Genomic DNA, 10916 nt, shown 5'->3' with positions numbered 1-10916 from the left:
GCCTGTTGAGCAAGAGGCAGCTGCAAATATGTGTTTAAGATATCGGGACGCCCGGGGACATGCAAACACCGTGTATTTGAGACACAGGGAACAAGTGGCAGCTGCAAGTATGTGTTTGATATATCTGGACACCCGGGGACACGCAAACATCAGGGACACAGATACTCAGATACTGGGACACACAGACACTGCAACACAGGGAGACATACAGTCACTGGGGCACAGGGGGGCATGTAGACACGGGATAGAGAACAAGGGAAGGGAGGTGCAGGACCAAAAATGTAGCATTTGGACTATAAGACGCACTGATATTTTCCCCCCACTTTTGGGAGAGAAAAAGTGTGTCTTATAGTTCGAAAAATACGGTACTTTCAAGTCCTAGCAGCTCTAGCGTGGTTCAGCACTTGCAGCCTAGTTCTAATCCCAGCCAGGAGACTATCTGCACATAGTTAGTATGTCCTCCCCGTGTCTATGTGGGTTTCCTCTGGGAACTCTGGTTTTCTCCCACTTCCCAAAAACATACAGATAAGTTATTTGGCTTCCCCCTAAATTGGCCCTAGACTACAATACAAACACTACACTATACTTACGTAGACAGATGACTATGGTAGGGATTAGATTGCGAGCCCCTCTGAGGGACAGTTACAGTAAGTGACGACAATATACTCTGCACATCGCTGCGGGAGATGCTGTCGCTATATAAATACTAAGTAATAATAACTGCTGTGGTTGACAAACGACCTGTGCAAGTCAACTGCATTTTTAATACATCCTTATGATGTGGATGCATGTATTGGGGGCAGTGGATTGATGGTTGTACCATTTTCAACCTCTGGGGAGTCGTAATGCAGAACTGCTGAAAAACCATACTTATGCGCTGACAGAGTGTTTTATGAAAGAGCTATGATCATTCAAAATTTTTAGATTCGAGTGTTCAGAGCAATAGTCGTAAGGAAGGAGTTATGCTTGAAACTATGTATAATCCAGGAGGTGGCAAGCAGGGTGTGTCAAAGTCGCTCTGTTCCATATTTGTCCTTCTGTAGGGCAGTACAGTGCAGCACAAAAAAATCGCAAAGAGTACACATGTTGCGTTCCATGATATGTTTGACATTCTTGCAGATTGGCTTGGTTCGCAAAAAGCGGTGTACCTCCAATAGGGGTGTGTTCAATAAATATCAGTTCAAATTCACACGTGCAGATAAAACCATGTATTGCATGTTAAATATTTTACATAACTTGCGTTATATACTTAGGGTCGGTTCACACTGGTATGTTTTTTAAGCTTTGGTTAAACGCAGGAAGGAGGATGCTATGTTAAAGATAGGATCTGCTTCTATTTGTTAAACACGGATCCTCTTGCTGCGGAACACAGAGTCCCACCTTGGCACATTTTCCTGGACCAGACGGGAAAATGTATCCAATCAAAGCCTATAAGAATGGAAACTGTCTTTTCTCACTGGGCATTTCACTATGTCTGCTTTACCCGCTTCGATCGACGCCATGACATCATACTCACATGTCCTTCCTACACAGCCTGGTGGCAGGTATTAGCATGGGGATCTCCATTGGGCTGTAAAAGACCAATGGGAATCCTCACAACAGGGAGAATTCTCATAGGTTCATGTTGGACCAATAGAAATTCTCCCTGTTGCTGGGGAGAATTGGCCTGCTGCAGCCTATGGAGAGCCTCATGTTTCAGCTGGCCTCTGAACTGCTTAAATGGACTGAACAGCAATGGCGGGACAGGTGTGACAGGAGTGGCAGGAGTGGCGATGCGATCAACGCAGCAGCAGATGGCGGACGATGGGACACGGGGCACACTGGTAAAAGTGTTGCAAGTGAATGCAAAACGGCCTTGCAGATGCGTTAACCGTTTCCGCTCTGCATCCATTCTAGTGTGAACCGGCCCTTAAAGAGAACCCGAGGTGGGGTTCTGACAATGCTATCCACATACAGAGGCTGGGTCTGCTTATATTGCCCAGCCTCTGTTGCTATCCAGATCCCCCCTAAGTTTCCCCTGCGCTCTGCTATCCCCCATAAATCACAGCCACGCTGCCGACACGCAGCGTGTCACAGCGGGCTGTGTTTACCTATGTACTGTCGCTCCCCCCCCCCCCCCCCCCGCCTCCTGCATAGCTCCGGTCCCCGCCCACGTCCCTTCCCTCCAATCAGCGGGGAGGGAAGGGACGTGGGTGGGGACCGGAGCTATGCAGGAGGCGAGGGGAGCGGCAGACTGACAGTACAGAGGTAAACACAGCCCGTTGCGACATGCTGCGTGTCGGCAGCGCGGCTGTGATTTATCGGGGATAGCAGAGCGCAGGGGGGCTTAGGGGGGATCTGGATAGCAACAGAGGCTGGGCAATATAAGCAGACCCAGCCTCTGTATGTGGATAGCATTGTCAGAACCCCACCTCGGGATCTCTTTAAGCACAATGCACAAATTGCTTGTATAACATTTGTTATGCTGTTTGCATAATACATGTTATTTAACTACTTTGGCCTCCTGGATGTACTAGCTATGCCCAGGAGGCCATGTGCGCGTCCGCGCGCTCCCGCGGCCGATCGCGCTCGTGCACGGTAATTTTCCTGGTTTCAGCATCAGAAACTATTCCTATAGCTATTGCTGTAAATTAGTGTGTAGCCCTGCCCTCTCAGTGATGTCTAGGCTGATTAGATATGAACCCTTCTTTTCCTGGTGCATTCTGGGAGATGAGGGCCCATATCCATATGCAATTCACTTTTTCTCCTGAGTTTTCTCCTAGGCGATATTTTCAGGCCTCGTTATAAAATGCATTTTAAACAACCAAAAAAATACTCAAAATAATTTTAATATGACTTTTTCACCACGTTTTTGGTACTTTTTCAATTGTAAAATGCTGAAAATTTATTTTAAAGAGAAGATGAAAATTATCTCCTAGGAGAAATCTTAGGAGAAAAAGTGAATTGCACATGGGCTCAGGTGTTTTTTTTATATTCAGCTCAGAACACACAACCATTCCTCAGCGATGCACCCTGCCAGCACTAAAGATAAACACCCGTCATAAATGTCAGAATGTAAATCGGGGTGAGGGAATATTTTACAATGGGCAATAACGTTGGAAGTACTTTTTCACCTACTTCTTGCTACTTTTTCAATTGCAGAGTGCTGAAAAGTTATTTTAATTGGAAGATGAAAAATTATCTCCTAGGATAAAACTCAGGAGAAAAAATGAATTGCATATGGGCCACTAACTCAATGACCAAGTTTGTGAGCTTTCGGGTTCCTGGCATCAAAATTGTGTAAATGGAAGCAGTTCATCCAGCAAGGAAATCTGATTGGCTGTTTGTGGCTCCTCCCCTATTGGTGAATTTGAACCCCAGTCATCCAATGACTGACTGGTGCAAGTTTGAATCCTCTGCCATAAACAGGGTAAAAATGGCAGCAGACTTAATATTCCCCGTGAAAATCAATAGGTGAATTTTGATTGGCTGTTGTAGGCTCCACCCACTTTCCTGAATCTTAATCGCATTCACCCAGTGACCAAGTGTGCCAAGTTTGAGAACCCTGCAATTAACAGTCTAAGAATGGCTGCAGTTTACATTTTCCCATTCAAAATGAATGGCTGAAATTTGATTGGCTGCTTTATGCTCTGCCCACTTTTCCTGGGTTTGTAAACTTGGTCACCAAGTTTATATTTGTGCCAAGATTGGGGACTCTGGCTTGATTACTGTGAGAATCGCAGCCTTTTACATTTTTTCCATTGACATAAATGGGTGGAATCTGATTTGTTGTTTGTAGCTCCACCCAGGTGTGCAGGGGGGACACGAGACCCCCAGAACATATCATCCCAGGTAGTAAGGGATCTGTATACCAGGTTTCGTTCAAATCGGTCATAGCGTTTTCGAGTGATCGCGGCACATACACACACACATACACACACACACACATACATACATACACACATACATACATACATCCGATTTTATATATATATATAGATATATAGACACTTTTTTAAGCAATGATCAGTTAGTTGACTGTCAGTATAGTAACAGCTTTTATTACTGGAGATAGCAGAGATCAGCATAGATTGCAGGTAGTTTACAACCTGTAGAAGCACAGGGTAACAGCATTTATTGTACGTACTGGGGTAGAAGACATTAGCACACACTGCAGCTAGATCACTATCAGGATAGGTATAGAGCAGAACCTTTTAGCGTATATACAGTACTGGAGTAAAAAAGAACGAAAACAACAGCACACACTGTAGCTAGATTACTATTAGTATAGGCACAGAGCAGCAGCTTATAATGTACGAAATGGAGCTAAATAACTATCAGCTAAATAACTATCAGCAGCTAAATAACTATCAGAACAATGACAGACTAACAGCATACTGGTACTTTACATATTAGAGGCAGCATGCCAATATGTTAAAATGAGACTAACATCTGTATTGAAGGTATGTTGCATTATTCATTCTCATTTTAACCCAGTAGCAGCTGCAATAGCGTTATCTGATTTGACCTCAGTCAGCAGAACTCGCTGTGCTGTAAATTCTTGGAATGCTTTGATCTCTCTCCCTGCTAGCAGAAAATAAAGAAAATGAAAGCAGAAGTCATCTGTTATTATCTCACACTGCCCCCTAGTGACAAGTGGCCATAAATACATATTACAGCAGTAATATTTAGTAGCAAACAAATGTAACAAATAAGAAATAAAAAAAATGTGCTAAAATAAATTGGCCTGGAGCACATGAAAGCCTCTAGATAAGTTGGCTGCTAAAGGGTTAGGCACACAGACAGTACACCTTGCATAACATAACTATGGGCCGGCCATTTTGACTGTAATGCTAACCCACCAGCTAGTAGAGACGCTCAAATTCGAACTCGGATGAAATCCGAATAGGTGTTATTCGGATTTCATCCAGTTAATTGAAATCAGCTGTGCGGGTGGGCGAGGGGGGGGTTAAACTTACCCATCATACGTCTTCTTAGGTCCATCCCTCTGCACCTCCCACGATGCGGTCCACGTGCGTCACGTTACTACAAACCCTTCCTCTTTCAACCTGGAAGGAGGAAGCGTTTGTAATCACGTGACCGCCACTTGGAACGCATCATGGGAGGCGCCGAGGGACAGAAGAAGACGCATGATGGGTAAGTTTAACCCCCCCCCCATCGCCCACCCGCACAGCTGATTTCAATTAACCAGATGAAATCTGAATAACACCTATTCAGATTTCATCAGAGTTCGAATTTGAGCATCTCTACCAGCTAGATCCCTCTCTCATTGTATCCCCAGGAGCAATTATATAGATCGGACTGTCTGATGTTTTTCTGGGGTTCCTAATCTACATTATTGCTCAATGAGAGATACTTAGAAGGCATTAGATGCAAAAGATCAGTGCTATGTCCAGCAGCATTTTTTATAAGGTCAAGATGGAAGTCTCGGTAGCTTTGTAACGCAAGGTGTTCTTTTACTGTAACATATGCTAACATTTAATATATTTCCTAAAGTACTCCACCCAGTGGACAGAGGTGACTGTTGGTGTGCATGCCATACTCATCAAAGTGGAGACCAGACCATTGCTGGACATCTGAAGTTATCTTCACTGCATTGTTGTCTGCATCCGCAGCTGTTGGGAGTGCACCTACTAGGCTTCCACACTCAACATAACTGCACGAGATCACCCAAAAGTAGCAGATGACAGTGAATTGATATAGACAACTTCATCCAAAAACTCGTCTCCGCGTCAGTATATATGGCAAACATGCCATTACTCTCCTACACTCCATTGTATGGCACAGGGTTGAGTTCTTCTTGAATGAATGTTGGCATGATTCTAGCTTATATTGAAAACTTTTTTCAAGCTGTCAAGGGCTTGGTTTTTGGTGATTTTCTTCCAGTCTTTTGGAAGTTTGGCTGGTCTTGCTAAATACTGATTTGCAAATTGTTGATTAAACTGCACAAAAATGTATTTCCAGTAGTCAGAAGACTCAATGCTGGGGTCTGGCTGAATGGCCCAGTCTGGATAATATGTGCGATACTCTTTGTATGGATGCCACTTCCCTCCTGTGTCTGAGCAGCTAAAACATTGGTTTGATACCACAAGAGTGGAACATATATCAGTGTCCAAAGTCTTATCAGTTGCCCATCTATATCTTCCTAGTCCTGTAGATCTATGGATAGATGAAAAGTGCTGCTTGTGATCTCCACCACCAGCTTCACAAGGAACTTTACAGAATGGACATTGCTTCCCACACCCAATCACCTTCCTGAGCAACTCCTGCTGAGGCTTCAGTGTCACTTTGGACAATATCTCTTCGGTATTCAAGGATGCCAGTTTTGATAGGATTTTTTGTTCGGTTTCTTTAAGATTGTCTTGAATATCAGATGAGAACTGTTGAACTGAAGCAGAGTTATGGAAGGTGATGACATTTATCTCATGTTGTGATATTACTAGCTTACTTTGTAGCATTTCACAAAATTTTTCTAAAAAGGAGACTATATTTGGACTTTCCAAACATATGTAATCTTGTAGCACAGCTTGGATTTCCATCATTATGGAAGATACAATATTATGGCATAAATTTTCTAAAGTTGCTGATGGCTCGTATTTCTTTGAAATATAATTTAATATCCAAGTTTCTGAAAACTTCTCAAAAGAATCGATATATTTTACGTACTTATTAAATGACATATCCTCCAGTAACTTTTCCAACATGTGACACTGAAAAAAGCTTCGACTACTGAATATGATACTCTCAGAACTGCTCAAAATGTCATCTACGATTTTCTCTCCGAGATGTTTAAAGACGTAATCGGTAATTGCTGGCGTGAGACATCGCTCAGAGAATTGTCTGGCCCTGTTCTGACATTCATCTTTCTCATGAAATAAATCAAGAAACGTTGACAAATACTGAGGTTTTAGGTTATCTAGATAAGCCAGTGGGTCGTTATTTTTGATAAACCGATCATGCATATTTTGAAACATTTTAACCGCATTTCCAAGGATAAAAAGTTTGATATCCAGCTCAAAAATTTTTGAAAGATGAAGCTCAGTAGCACCTTCTAGTTCTTTATTGACCAGTTGTAGTAATTCTTGGCAGAAGGTGTCATCATAATCCTCTGCTGTATCCACCCTTTCTTTGATGTGCAAATCACATCTATTTATTAGTGTAACAGCAAAATTTTCTACTGGTCCAAATGTGTCATTGTTCAAGCCAAATGTGTCCTTTAAGTGATGCCACCAAGATTGATCAATATACTTTTTATCCATTTTAAATGGATGATGTCCAGGCCTGTTTAGAATTTGCACACGCTTTAATTTTTGATGCACAGCAGACCCTCTGTTACTGAGATCATGTCTTAATTGCTGTAATGCTGCTTGATCAATATTGCGTCTCTCTAACCTCTTTATCTGCAGATCTGCCAGTGTCTTCTCCCACATGGACTCAAATTCCCAATGCATCATCTCATCAGTTAGCTGAGAGTTGTCCTTTGCATGACTTTGCAAGAGACAATCAATTTTTTCTTCTATTAACTTCTGATACATATTCTGGACATTCTGGACCTCGTATTTACCTTTCTGGATTGAAACAGTCTTTGTACATTTGTTTATAGCATTCCTTTCTAGCTCTTTCCTGAGGAAGTGCACGCTCATTCGGAAGTCTTCCCGAAATCGTTCTACAAAGTGAACATTTTCAGAGCTGTCATAATATTTTTCCAGCAATGTCAACATTTTGTTTTCTTCCTCAGCTATTAGCTGCTGGAGGTCTCTCATGTACTGTGCACATGTTTCTACATCCAGGTTCTCCAGTGACTGGTTCTTGATGGTATTTTCTATGCTAATGGTAAAGTTGTAGACTTTTTTGGAAAATTCCCATTCCCACGTAGAAAACTGCATTGCTAACTTATTATAAGCATCAGCTACAAGACTGTTTCTGAAACTGAAGATGAACTTTTCATGTTTCACGGCTCTCCACAAGCTTTCTATCCATGTAATAAATTGAGCGATTGTAAACGATGAATTCTGGGATGTCATGAATTCAAACAAATATTGTTTTAGTTTAAGGGCATGTTCGCTGTAACCAGAGTTTACTGGAGCCATTGGTGGGACCCCTTGCCATAGTCCAGGAATGTACCAGCTGTGTTTCTCCAAATCGTAATCCATCACGTCACTAAAAGATGTGATTCCATCTTTCTTCTCCATTTTTGCTGCTACTTTGGTCATTTCATCCAGCTGTTCCAGAAGTTTCTTCCTGTCTCTCATGTTCTTTTCATGAGCAGAAACGTCACTCACATTCTGATGTACAAATTGACAGTTGGGCTTCTTCCCTACTTCTTTCATCCGAAGAAAAGCATGGACTACAATCTGGAGGATATCCTTCATTTCTGTAGTGTTCTCCATGGCCATGTTGACTATAGTGATATCACTTAACCCCACCACTAGTGTGGCCAGCTCATTGTCATGTTCATAGCTGTCTTCTAAAGAGGCCAACTCAGGAGCTTTTAACCCCTCTGTATCAATCACTATGATGAACTGGCAGTTCACATTCTCTTGGAAGCTCTCGTTCACTTTAAGTAGAGTCATGAAGGCTCCTCGAGTGCATCTTCCACTGGCCACCGGGAACTGCAAACCAAACATGGTGTTCAGAAGAGTGGATTTCCCTGTACTCTGCACCCCCAGCACCGTTATTACTTTTATCTTACTTTTTCCTCCAATCTTGACATCCAGCTCAGTAAGAACATCAGTTATCCACTTGAGGGGAATATTGGAGGCATCTCCATCTATCAACTCCAATGGAAATCCATCTAACAGAAGATCAGCAGCTATATCTGGCAGTCCTTTAAACTGTACTCTTTCCATTGTAATAATGTCTTCTTTAACCATGGAACATTCAGCCTCATAAAACTGCCCCAGCTCTCGGAGGAAATGTTCAATCCCTAAGGAGCTGTCAGAGATTTTTTGGTCTACCTGCTTGAGCTCATCCGGATTGTTTGACTTGCTTCTGCACCTTTCTTTGTATTCGGCCTGCAAGGTAGACAAATTCTTCCTAGCAATGACGTCAAGTTCCAGTTTCATCCACTTTAAAAAATATTGTTTTTCTGCCTGAGACAAATGAGTAATGGCAATAATAAACATCATTATGGCATCTGGCAAATCATGCTCATGCTGTGCCTTGTGAAGTGAAATGCGTTGCTGTTTCAACTCGGATTCATATAGTTGAGTCTCTTTACCTTCTTGTTTTGTCATTCTACAAAGTTCTTTTTCTACTTTAGCCAGTTGCTTCCAGAGGTCCCCCTGCAGTTTCATCACTCCTTTCTTATATTCTTCCACATTTGTTATGTTGGCGGTAATATTACAAGCGTATGCTCTTGCTTTCTGACATTCTGGGAAGTTCTCATCTACATCAATCTGGAGCCCATATGTTTGTTCTTTTATACCTCCCAATGCCACTTGTTTAGGCTCTGTACTCAATAAGCTTTCAAGTATGTTCTGTATCTTTCTCACAAATTCAGCATCATTTAAGTGTTTCCCTTTCACAAGAATCTGACTTTTGTTAATCTTTAACATTTCCATAAGATGCTTCAGAAATTCTTGAGTTTCTGGGTTGATGTTCTTACCGGGACCAGGAGTGACAATGAAGTAATATTGGGTGCTGGTGGTACTGCAAGTTGACAGGAGGTTGTACTGCCTCTCACAAATGTTCTCAACAAATATGAATACAACACATGAGACTCGGGTTAGAAATATGAACTGGTCCCAGTTGGACTCCAGGTCTCCACGTAAGTTGGTCACTGTGATGGGTTCCGGGAACAGATCAGAACTCCCACAAGGAAAATACCAAGACATTTCCACAAGTCCATCAGATATTCTTCTCTCGATATTACCTCCATCCATATTGTCATGTATGAAGAAGTCATTGTGTAGCTGAGCTGGATTAAGGACTTGATTCAGAAATTTAGATTTAGATAATTTATTTTCTCCCATTCGAACAAAGGAGAAGATTGGCATGGGAATGTTAGACACATTTTCTTCTCTGAAACCTTTACTGTCTGCTAAAGACTGGGGCCTCCACTTCTTCACAATGTCTCTGATTGTTCACAACATGAGTGTGCAATGTGACCCATCACCAGCAGGAAGCAGCAGAGGGACAGCAAATTGACACATGGCCATTTTGGTCACAATCTCTTGTTGTAGAAAACTGTCTGAGCAATGCAGGAGGACACACAGGATATCCAGGGGGTTAAAACTCTCTGATCTGTAGTTATCAATTTTAAACAAATCAAACATTTCATCGTCATTTAATTCTTGACTAACAGAGTCTCTTTGGAGTTGAGTATCTCGGGAGATTCTGTTTAGAGCCATCAGGTTCTTCAAGAAGTGCCAAGGAAGGTCTTTAGCAGTACGCGGCTCAAGTTCTGTCATTTTTTCTGCCCCAATACTCAGGATGTCACTCAAAGTCACTTTTGAAGGCCAGTGGTTCTTCATATCCAACTGTTCTAGAAGTTCCTGGAAATCAAATGGCTTGTCTGTGAAGGGAAAAGAAATATAAATGTCAACAAAGCTGCTTAACAAATTATACATATTTTAAATAAACATTGAGCTGCATAGTAATACATAGTACAACATTTTTAACATTTTAGTAGATTAGATGATTGATTAGGATGATTAGGAAGTATTGTATTAAATAGGGCTGTACAGAGCTAGTAGTCCCAGTATTATTATTATTTTTTAACAGATGTCTGTTGAAACCAAGAGGGTTGCCAAATCATTCCTTTAAATATTGAAATACCTTAAAGGACAGCTGTAACTTGTTTGTAAAACAAAAAAACTACTCACCTAAAAGGAGGGAAGACTCTGGTTTCCCATTCCTCTCTCCATCCCGTTGTTGCACCACCGGGCCCCAATTCAAAAATCTCCCACTGACTG

General features: G+C 41.9%; 1 pseudogene; it reads right to left on the bottom strand.

Moving 5' to 3' along the window:
- Nucleotides 1–5324: 5324 nt before the first annotated feature.
- LOC137524282 (up-regulator of cell proliferation-like) lies at nucleotides 5325–10496 on the bottom strand (annotated as a pseudogene).
- Nucleotides 10497–10916: the final 420 nt, after the last annotated feature.

Source organism: Hyperolius riggenbachi, chromosome 7 (genome assembly GCF_040937935.1).
Source record: "Hyperolius riggenbachi isolate aHypRig1 chromosome 7, aHypRig1.pri, whole genome shotgun sequence".
NCBI lineage: Eukaryota > Metazoa > Chordata > Amphibia > Anura > Hyperoliidae > Hyperolius > Hyperolius riggenbachi.
Note: the sequence above shows the minus strand (reverse complement) of the source record. Positions and strands in the feature narration are given on the sequence as shown.